Here is a 12,109-nt window from a genome sequence, read left to right on the forward strand (position 1 = left end):
GAAATGTTAACTCTGTCTTCTTTCCACAGATGCTGGCAGAGCTGCTCAGTTATTCAAGAAATTTTACTTCTGATTTCCAGCATGAGTGGTTTTTTTGGTCCTTTAGATACCTGGGTTTGTCTCTTTTCATTTTTAAGTAAGGGTGTGCATTGACAGTTTTCCAATCCTTGAGACATTTCCAGTATCTCGACATTGTTTATTTGAACTTTAGTAAAACCTTTAACAAGGCTCTGCATGGTGGACTATTCAGTAATGTTACATCACATGGGATTCAGAGTGAGCTTGTCAATGGATACAAAATTAGTTAAACAGCAGGAGACAGGGTGTGATGGTGATGCTGGAGGCCTGTGACCAGCAGTGTTCCATAGGGGTGAGTGCTGGGTCTGCTTTTATTTACCATTTATATGAATGATTGAGATAAGAATATAGAAAGCACATTAAGCGTACATTTATAGATAACACCAAGGTTGGTGGTGTAGTGGACAGTGAAGGAGGATATCTAATATTACAAGGAGATCTTGATTGTTTGGATCAATGGGCTGAAGAGTGGCAGATAGAGTTCAATTTGGATAAATGCAAGGTGTTGCATTTTGATAAAAACAAACAAAGACAAGACTTAAACAATTAAAAGCACAACCTTGGGTACTGTTATAGAATGGAGACCTAGGGGTTCAGGTATACAATTCTTAGATGTTTGCATCACAATAGGGTGGTTAAGAAGGCATCTAACACGCTTTTGCTCAACCTTTTGAACATAGGAGTTGGGACATTATGTTGAGGTTGTACAAGACACTGGTAAGGCCTCTTCTGGAGGACTGTGTCAAGTTCAGGTCTCACTGTTATAGAAAGGATATTACTAAGCTGGAGAGGGTTCAGAAGAGATTTACCCAGATGTTGCTAGGAATGGAGGGTTTAAGTTATAAGCAGAAGCTGGACAGGTTGGGACATTTTAGACTGGGGCATAGGAGATTGAGAAGTGACCTTGTCGAAGTTTATAAAATTATGAGGGGTATAGATGAGGATAATGGCATGTGTATTTTCCTCAGGATGGGGGATTACAAGATTGGGGGCATATTTTTAAGTGATAGAAAAAAGTCATTAAAAAAAATGACGAGGGGCAATTTCTTTTTTCTTACACAGGGAGTGGTTCGTATGTGAAATGAACTTCCAGAGGAAGTGGTGGATGCAGGTACAGTTACCATGTTCAAAAAATATTTAAATAAGTACACGAAAAAGAGAGATGTAGGCCAAGCTCAGGCAGGTGGGACTGGTTTAATTTGGAATTATGATCAGAATTGACTGGTTAGACCTACGACAATGATTCCAGCTGAAGATTCTTAAAAGATTCCTGCCAGCCCATCCAGTATCTTTGTGTGGTACATCTTTTAACATCCTATGATGCATCCCATTAACTCCAAGAAACATTGTGGCCTTTAACCACATTATTACTAAGTAAAAAGTAAAAGCAAAACTAGGTAATTACATTTATTTCTCTTCTCCTTTTGCCCTTGATTATTTAGCAATTTTGGAATGCTATTAGTATCGTCTACTGTGAAGACTGACTGAAAGTATTTATTCAAGTTCTTTGCCATTTACTAGTTCCCCATTATTACTTCCCCAGCCTCATTTCTCCAAGGGGCCTATGTTCACTTTGATCTCTCTCTTCCTTTGTATATATTTAAAGTACCTCATGCTGTCCATCTTGTATTACTTGCGAACTTTCCCTCCATGGTTACATTCTCTTGATCATCTTTTGGTTTTTAAAACTTTCCCAATCCTCTCGCTTACCACTCATCTTTGTCATATTGTGGGTTTTTTTCCCCCCCTTTCAATTTGATGCTATCCCTAACTTCCTATGGTTGGTTCAGTCAGGCACTTTGATAAGGTATCATGTCATTTTAGTTTTCTACCCAACTCCATTCCTGGTTTCTTACACATTCCCAATAAAATTCAATACAAGCTGAGGAACAGCATTTCATCTTTCAATTAGCTATTTTACAGCCTCTGTGTCCAATCAAATCACAACTTCTATCCAATTTTTCAGGCAACAACTGGCGATAATAACAGTCATTTGCAGCTCTTAAAACTATATTTTTAAAACTTGCCTCACCACCAAGTATTTTCATCATTCCTCTGTTCACTTAATCTCTTCTAATTTAGAAGTTTTCTAAATTATCACAGAGCTTTCATTCTGTTCTCCCTCACTCACTTTCCCTCTGTATTTGTTTAAATTAAGTAATATTTCTAACTTTTATGTTCAGATGACAGGTTATTCATTTGGAGCATTAACAGTTTCTTTCTCCATAGATGCTGCCTGATGAGGCAGAGAATAAAGTGGCAATATGGCAATACCATATATGGAAAATAAAATTCAGAAATAACATTTATATTGTAGAAAATAACATTTGCAAGTAAGCGACAGTATGCAACAATAATTTGGATTTGTTTCAAAAGCTGGACTCCAACCTTGGGGGAATTAAATAATTATGTAGTTTCTACATTATTTACTTTGAGATAAAATATAGCATTGTTCGATACAAATTCAATGGTAAGAAAAATACTAAAAAGGTCATCTATTCCTTCCTCGACAGTTTAATTATCCAACATTATGAACTGAATAACACTGATATCATAGAAATGTAGGACTTTAATATAAAGAAATATGAAAGAAATTTGAATAAAGAAACTACACTGGAGTTACACTATACTACTGTGCGTTTTACCCCAATTTTCTCACCTACTGTCACCTGGTCCCAAGCAGCCAACTTGACAATGAAGAGAAACCATAGCAAAGCTCGGTCAGTCCTTTCCCAACATCATTACATGCGCATATTGCAACACCGTCAATGAATTGTTATCAAGACTGGAAACCAGGGGTGATTTTCCACCCAAAACAAGATAGCGTTATAGTGCACTGTCATTCATAAAACATGCATCAAGGGATAAAACCTGGGACTATCTGGTATTTATGTACATATCTGTATGCATTTATCCACTAAGACAATAAAAATTTTCAATGATTAAAAAAAAATCAAACTTAACCTACCATCTTTAGCACTATTCCTTATCAATATGGGCTACCCTACATCAGAGGCTGCCATATTTCATGCAATATAACCCACCTGTTTCTCAAAAATACCTAATCACAAATTACCCTCCCTAGATACTTCACAGCAGAATCGATCCAGCTGAACCAGAGTTCCCCTATTCCTTCTATCCTAATCACTCTCCTACAAAATGGTCCACTGTGTTTAAGTCTCCTACTATCTCAATCAGAACTCAAAATTCTGATCTAAAAATCAGACCGTGCTGATCATTTCTTCCCTCCCAGTCTTTGGGCCACACTTTTACCAAGGCTTTCCCACTCACTCTCTGCCTTTAAATATTTTACATACTTGTAGATGCTTTTGCTTTAATTTCTATATTTTACACTAATTTTCCTTCATAACTTACCTTTGTTTTTTTAATTAAATTTTCAGTAACTTTTACTTGATCTTTAAAAATTCTCCAATCTTCTAGCCTGCTACTCATCTTTCCAATATGGTAAGCCTTAATTTTTGTCTTCAACTTTCTTGCTTAGCCACAGATGACTTTTTCTGCCTCCTGCAATCTTTCTTCCTTGCTGGAAATATTTCAGTAGGGAGCAACTGAGCATCTCGTTGAACACCTCCCATTACCCATCAACTGTCCTCCCTTTTAGTCTTCCTGTGCAGTCCACCCGGGCCAAGTCTGTCCCTTACAGTGTAGAACTACCTTTGCATAACTCCACAACTCTGGAATGGGACTCGAGATTTTTTTGGGCTCTATCTGAATATGATATTCTAGCATGCTATGATCACTCTTTCCCAGAGACTCCTTTACCATGAGATCATTAATTAATCCTGTAACGAGGTCAGCCAGGTGGACATCTTCTGATTGATTAGACCAGATTAACTGCCCCAAAGAGCTCTGGCTGACATATTAATACGAGTGTCAGAGGTTTTGTTCAGTGGCTCAGAGGAAGCTGCATCACTGTCAAGAACTTTCCACATTTAAATAATGGGTTATTTGGTGACGGGATATTGGTCTCTGTAAAGTCATTTCAAATCTCATCTCATTACACAATACCGTGTGTGGAATAGCCAGCATCCAGGTTGATTCCACAATATATTGTCCAAGAAATAAATCTCTAATTTATTCAATGAACTCTCCTTCAGGGTTAAACGTACCAATTTGATTGATCCAGTCGATGTACCAATTAAAATCACCCATTATTATTGTTGTGCCTTTCTTACAAACCCCTAATAATTTCCAGATTTATACTATGCCCTACCCCCACTGTTTGCAGACTTATAGATTAGTCAAACTAGAGACTTTCTTCCCTTGCTATTTCTTATTTCTACCCAGAGTCTATATTTTGATCTCCTGTGCTGATGTTATTTCTCATAGCAGCGCTGATTCCTTTATTAACAAAGCTACACCACCTCCTTTTCCTTCTTGCCTAGGAATACCCTTGGTATTCAATTCCCAAATCTGGTTTCCCTGTAATCACATTCTTAATAATAACAACCAAATCATAATCATTTGTCTCTACTTCTACTGCTAACTCATCGATTTATTATGAATGCCTCATGCATTCAGATACAAAGCCTTTAAGACTGTTCTATTATTAAATTTCCCTATTCTTGTACAAGTATTTTGTGCAATAAGTCACACGAGAAAAGGAAGGGACAGAATGTAACAATTAGCCTCGTCACTAACAGTCCTGCCTTTCCTTTAATTTTTATGTTCTAATTTCCCCCATTTACACTATTTCATGCCCCACCTACAACCTAGTTATGCGATTTGCCAGGAAATCTGGTCTCAGCATGATTCAGGTGGAACCTGTCCCATTTGCTCTGTCCTTCCCTAGAACCAGTATTAATAAGGCCCCTAAAACCCATTTCTCCCACATCTACCTGAAGACCACAAGAGACAGGAGCATAACTTAGGCCATTCAGCCCTAAGAGTCTGCTTCACTATTCAACAGCTGCTAAGTTTTTCAACCCCATTCTCCCACTTTCTCCACGTAACACTTGATCTCCCAAAATATACTCAATGACCTGGCCTCCACAGCCATCTGTGGCAGTGCATTCCATAGATTCACCACCCACTGGCTGAAGAAGTTTGTCCTTATCTCTGTTCTAATCAGGCACTAAAAATAAACTTTGTTTTTCCACATTTAGCTTGTAGTCAGTTGAGTCAATTTACCAACTCCACTCCTATTTTGTACAAAAACAGAGATATCTAAAGAATGGAAGTGTGCTGTAGTGACAAAGTTTTAATAACCAAACAATCCATATACTACTGTTTCAAGTGGACATGCAAATAAAAATTGCTGGAAACAAGAATCACTGGAAAGCACTAACAGCTGTAATTTAATAACGAGTGACACAGAATTTCCTAGGTGGATAATCATACTTGTTAGAGAGTGATTGTCAATCATGTTTACATTTTAATTCAACTGGTCAATGGAGTCCTTTATTCTTGTGAACATTGCATATAATACTTTCTATCAACATTATAAAATTAAAAACAAACAATTCAGCCTAGGTTCTTAGCAGTGATGTGCATCTCTTAAAGGATGCAGCTCCCTTTACACTTACCCAATAAAATTCAATATAAAGTCATGTTAACTCTCCAAATAATTTCATTTAGCTGGTGGGTCAGTCCATCAAGTCTTGCCAATGCAGTAGTGGAAACTTTGAAACGTTATCTCTGATTTGCTTCTTACTAAGTTGTCAGTTTCCAGGGAATTCTTCATAATGAATACATTTGATATTGTACTCAGGCAACTAGTATGACAACCTTTCTGGTGGTTAAAAAAAAAGTTGTTCTTTCAGAAGTGGTCCTCCATACAAATACCCACTTCAGGAATCTTCCCTTCTTAACACTGAGAACATTAACTGAACATATGCCATACAACATCTTCCTAGTAGTTTAAAGCCCAGATGCAAGCAGCTGTTCATGACAACTAAATATTCAGAGGTATGTGACTTTTCAGAAGTCAGCCACGGAAGGGTACGGGACAAGATTTAATGAGGTGAAGCCAGTACAATAGCAAGAAATAGCTTGGATCAGAAGATGCAGAATCTTTACGGGTGCAGCTAAGAGATAACAAGGGAGACAAATTTGGTGAGTGACCAGTGCCAGACCTGCCAAGTTTTTTCAGCAATTTCCGTTTTCTTTCAAAACTGAAGAGGAGGATGTGATCAGGCCTTCCTTTTCTCTCATTGGTGAGAATTCAGTTCTCTTCTTTAATATTCAACTAAGGTCTAAGGGAATTTGAGGCAGAAGGGCAAAATGAAACCAGTGCGGAAGGACACTGACACTGAGCAGGACATAGAAACGTGTAAGAGAGAGAGTAAGAGAGGAGGCCAAGCATGGAGAGTGAACACAATGAGACAGCAAGAGAGGGAGAGAAGAGCCAATAGAAGTGGATACCTAGAGATTGGAAATAGTCAATAAAAAGTAAAAATGCAAATTCATTGATTGGTAATAACCAATAGCTATTTTACATTTATTTTAGATTAAAAGGTAAATAGAAAAGTATTTTACAGATTAAAGTCTAAAGAGAAACAAGAAATCTAAAACTTAAATAAATAATTTGGAGGTGCAGAGCCAGGTGATGTGTTGTGCATGATGTGGGAGCTGGTAGACTCCATACTGGTTCAAAATGACCACATCTGCAGCAAGCATTAGTTGCTTGAGGAACTCTGACTCAGAGCTGATAATTTAGAGTCTGAGTTATAAACACTGCAGCACATTGGGGAGGGAGAAAGAGTTAACCATATGTTGTGTTTCAGGATGCAGTCACACCTGTTAGTTAAGTAATTCAAATTTGGCTGGAGATCAAGGATAGGGATGTAAGTCTACAAATCAGACAAGTAGAGGAGTGCTGACTTTATCACTGGAGGATCCTCAGCTCTTGACCTTGTCCAATAGGTGTAAGGTAATTGTGCCCTGTGTGAATGCAGAAAAGGACTATAATGAAATGGGCAAACTGACCACCACACCATGGTGCAGGAAGCCATTCAAGCAGGGGCAGCAAAAAGTAGTGGTAGTGGTGGAGAGTTCTATAAATTAAAGATACAAATGGTATCCGATGCAAGCAGTATTGAGAGTTCCACATGGTGTGTTTCTTGCCTGGCGTCAAGATAAGGAACATCTCAAGCTGGCCTGAAAGGATGTTGGACTAGAAGTGGAGGATCCAGTTGCTGTGATCCATATTGGCATCAGGAACATAAGCAAGTGGTCCTGCGTGAGGGTAATCAGGAATCCGGGATACAATTAAAATACAAGGCCTCAAGGATTATAACCACTCAAATTATTCCCCAAGCCTTGTAAAAATTGGTATAGAGATTAGAAACTTGGGGAAGTGAGTGCATGGCTACAGGTGTGATGCAGGAAATAGACTTTACATTTTGTGGGGCACTAGCAACAATATTGGGTTAGGAATGTACTATCCCTTTGAGACGGACTCCACCTGAACTGATCTGGGACCAGGATCTGAGCGGAAACGCAAATTAGGGTGGTTATAATGATTTAGACCTCTTTAAAGCAGAGGAAGGCTCAAGAACCTAACTTCAGGGGCAGCAGATAAGAGGACAACTATTAAAATGAGGAAGTCAAATGCAGAACCAAGGGTGCTGTACTTAAATGCAATCTCTATACAAAACAAGATAAATGCGCATGCACAAACAAAATGTTGCTGGAAAAGCTCAGCAGGTCTGGCAGCATCTGAGGAGTAGAAAACAGAGTTACAGAGTTACAGTTTCAGGTCCGGTGACTTTCCTCAGACGAAGGGTCTCTAGGAGAACCTCTCTGAGGAAGGGTCACCGGACCCAGAACGTTAACTCTGTTTTCTCCTCCACAGATGCTGCCAGACCTGCTGAGCTTTTCCAGCAACTTTGTTTTTGTTGTTGTTGTTGTAAATGAGCATGCAGTTCAAATTGAAATTGGCTACTATAACACTATGGGCATCAGAGAGTTGTGGCTGCAAGGGGATCAGGTCTGGGAACTGAACATCAAAGGATACACACCTTCACAGAGACTAAGGGTCATAGAGCCAAAGAGCACAGAAACAGACCCCTTGGTCCAACCAGTCCATGCTGACCATAATCTCAAACTAAACTAGTCTGACCTGCCTGCGCTTGGCCCATTTCCTTCCAAACCTTTCTGATTCACGTACTTCTCCAAGATGTCTTTTAAATGTTGTGACTGTACTCGCAGCCATCTCTTCATCCGGAATTTTATTCCGCGTATGAACCACTAGCTCCATGTAAACAAAGTTTCCCTCCTATCTTTTTAAAATCATTCTCCTCACTTTAAAAATAATGTCTCCTAGTCTTGAAATCCCCAACCCTAAGCAAAAGATACCTGACATTCACTCTATCTATAATTGCCATGATTTTACAAACCTGTAAGGTCACCGCCCAACCCAATTACATTATGAGCAGAGAAAATGTGATTGTACAGGACAGCTGCCCAGCTGTGTGTGGATGTCTCTTCCATGCTTTTGCCAATCTCCGCACAGTCTAATAAGTTGCACTGAGTTTCCAGTGCTTTAATTTGGCAATATCCCATAGTTCAAACTCAGAAGAGTGTCTAAGGCTACAAAAATGCAAAATGCTATATTTCATCACACAATCCAAATGAATGGTAGAGCAGTCTAAATGATCTGAATGGTCTACACCTGCTCCTATTTCTTATTATTGAAAGAACAGGTAGATGGGCAAAGGGGACAGGGCTGCCTTGTTAATAAGAAATATAATTAAAATCGATAGCAAAAAGCAATACAAAGGTCAGAAGTCATGGAATCTGTGCAGGTAGAATTGAGGAATCACAAAGGAAATAAATACGCAAAAGGGAGTTATGTGTAGGCCCCAGCAGTAGTCAGGATGTGGGACAGAAAATAAATCAGGAGGTATAAAATGCACGTAAGGATAGCACTATTACAATAATCACAGGGGACTTCAACATGCAGGTAGACTGGGAAAATCCAGGGAATGTCTTCAAAGGTAGTTTTTGGAGCAGTTTGTAGTACAGCCCACAAGGGAACAGGCAATTTTGGATTTGGTGATGTGTAATGAGGAAGACTTAAGGTGAAGGTGCCCCTCCATGGATGTGACCATAATATGATTGAATTCATGCTGCAGCTTGAGAGGGAGAAGCTGGAATCAGCTATAATGTTATTACAACAGAGTAAAGGTAATTACAGTGACATGAGGGAGGAGCTGGCGAGAGGTGATGGAAGGAGAACCTAGCATGGAAGACAGTAGTGCAGCAATGCTAGGAGTTTCCGGGGTAATTCAGGAAGAACAGCAGGAAGTCACTGAAAGGAAGTAGAAACTTACAAAGGGAAGAGAAGGCAACCACGGCTAACAAGTCTGGGGCAGCATAAAAGCAAAAGAAAACAAACACAATATGGTGAATGCTAGTGAGATGCCAGAGACTGGGAGGCCCTTAAAACCCAGCAGAGGACAACTGAAAAAGTAACTGGTGGAGGGAAATGATGATGAAGTATGATGGTAAGCTATCTAGTAATATAAACTAAGTTTGCAAGAGTTTTTTTTAAAAAGATATACAAGAGGTAATATACAAGAGGTAAGAGAGGAGGAGACTGGACATTGGACTGATGGGAAATGTGTTTGGAGAAATAGTAATGGGGAACAAAGAAATGGCGGAGGAACAGAACAGTATGTTGCATCAAACTTCACAGCTGAAGGCACCAGTCATATAACAAGAGCTTCAAGAGAGAGCCTTGAAACTAAAGAACCAATCATTGACTTCAGAAAGTCCTTGATATAGATGCCCCCACCTACATCAATGGAACTTAGGGTGGAAAAGTGAACAGCATCAAGTTCATCGCAGTGGTGATAACCAATAACCTGCCCTGGATTTCCCACATAGTTGCTACAGTCACAAAATCACAACAACGCCTCTTCTTCCTCAAGCTGTTCAGACATTTTGGCATGTCCATAAGGTACCTCAGCAACATTTACAGATGCACCATTGAAAGCATATTTATTGTCTGGGTGCATAATGGCCTGATATAGCATCTGCTCTGCACACGACGATAAGGAACTACAGAAGGTGCTCTGCACAGCCCAGACCATCATGGACACCAACCTTCCATCCATGAATTCTATTTACACAGCTCATTGCCACAGAAAGGGTGCCAATATCAAAGACTCACCGCATCCCAGTAATGATCTCCTACAATCTCTTCCAGAAGCCTGAACACATGCACCACCAGGTTCAAGAACATCTACTTCCCAGCCATTATCAGACTGATGAATAAACTCTCTAGCCTCAAATAATGCTGATCTTGCTAACGTTGATCTCACATAGCGCTCACCCTGTGCAAAGTAACCTGTGTGCCTCTAAGTCTTTTTGATCTGTACATCCTTGCTTACTATGATCTGCCTGTACTGCTCATAAACAAAGTTTTTCACTGTACTTCGGTACATGTGACAATAAATCAAACAAAGTCAGGTAGCAGAGATGAGTGCAGTGGCCATTACTAAGGAAAGATCAGTGGGGAAGCTGAAGGGTACGAAGATAGCTATTTCACCTGGACCGGATGAACTACACTTCAGGGTCCTGAAGGAGATAGTTGAGGAGCTTGTGGAGGCATTGCTGTTGGTCCTTCAGGAACCACTGGCGTCAGGGAGGTTCTATAGGACTGGAAAATGGCTAACGCAACACCTCTGCTTAAGAAGTGAGCGAAGTGGAAGATAGGAAATTTTAGGCTGGTTGTCCTGACCTCCATTATTAGTAAAATTTTAAGAGTCCATTACTAAGGATGAAACTGTAGAATATTTGGAAGTGCATGGGAAAATAGGGCTGAGTCAGCACAGCTTTGACAAGGGAAGGTCATACCTGACAAATCTGTTAGCATTATTTGAGGAGGTAACAACCAAATTAGATAGGCAAGAGTCAGTGGAAATCATGTATTTGAATTTTCAGAAGACTCTTGACAAGCTGCTGCACAGGAGACTGCTAAATAAACTAACAGAGCAATGTGTTGGGGAAAGGCACTGGCATTGATACTGGATTGGCTAACTGGCAAGAAGCAGAGACTGGGAATGAAGCAGGCTTCCTCAGAATGGCAGGTGGTGTCTAAAACTGGAACCACAACTATTCACATTACACATTAACTATCTGGATGAAGTTTGCAGATGATAAACAACATGTGAGAAAGCAAGTAGTGAAGATGACATGAAGAGTCTATGAGGCACAGAGCCAGATAAGTGAGTGGCCAAAAAACTTGGTAGATTGATATAATCTGGGGAAATGTGCAGTTATGCAACTCATTGGGATTAGAAGGGTTGAATATTATTTAAACAGGGAAAGACAGCAGAAAGGTGCAGTACGAAAGAGTTCACAGGTCCTCTTGCATAAATCATGAAAAACTAGCAAACAAGTTCAAAGGTAATACTGAAGGCAAATGGAACGATGGTCTTTATTTCAAAGGGAATTGAGTCTAAATACAAGCAATTCTTGTTAAAACGACATGGGACACCAATCAGACCATAATAAAACAAATAACTGCAGATTTTGGAGATCTGAAACAAAAACAGGCAGTGCTGGAGAAACTCAGCACATCTGGCAGTATCTGTGGTCAGTTAAACAGAGGTAATACTTCCAAGTCTAGTGGCCCTTGATCCAAACTGACAGAGGGTAAAAGTGAAGTTGCCATAGTCCTACCAGATCAGAGGGCTGCTCTTTCATTCGAAAATTAGTAGTGGTCTGACTTAAGGGTGACCACATCTCAGGTGAGTGGAGAGGCTGAGAAAGAGAGACCTTCACGGTAAACTCTGACAGTGCAGGAATTAAATTCACACTGATGGCAGAACAGAACTGATGCACTAAGTGGCATCACGTATATCTCGTATATTTTTCGTAACATCCAACACCTAACTGTGAACCTCTCTTCAAGTAGCAGGAATTAGGAGTCAATGGAATAAACGTTATTATACAAAACTGTGATGGTGCTGTGGCTTTAAGAGGATATTTTCTCCTAATTTTATTTAAAGAGAGAGAGGCTATAAGACAGAAGTGTCAGCTGTCTAGTTGTAAAGCCAAA

General features: G+C 39.7%; 1 protein-coding gene across 3 annotated transcripts in view; it reads right to left on the bottom strand.

Annotated features, from left to right (window-relative positions):
* The window catches only part of nfat5b (nuclear factor of activated T cells 5b), a 253,303-nt gene that overhangs the window by 103,654 nt on the left and 137,540 nt on the right, over positions 1-12,109 (bottom strand). The window contains exon 1 of one of the 3 annotated variants that reach the window (XM_059651737.1): positions 5,625-5,714. The exons of the other annotated variants lie outside the window; for them this stretch is intronic. The gene's annotated coding sequence lies outside the window, so the exon portion shown is untranslated. Of the gene's footprint in view, positions 1-5,624; positions 5,715-12,109 lie in introns of those variants that run through there. 3 annotated transcript variants of the gene reach the window in all.

This window comes from Stegostoma tigrinum, chromosome 16 (assembly GCF_030684315.1).
Source record: "Stegostoma tigrinum isolate sSteTig4 chromosome 16, sSteTig4.hap1, whole genome shotgun sequence".
NCBI classification, from domain to species: Eukaryota; Metazoa; Chordata; class Chondrichthyes; order Orectolobiformes; family Stegostomatidae; genus Stegostoma; species Stegostoma tigrinum.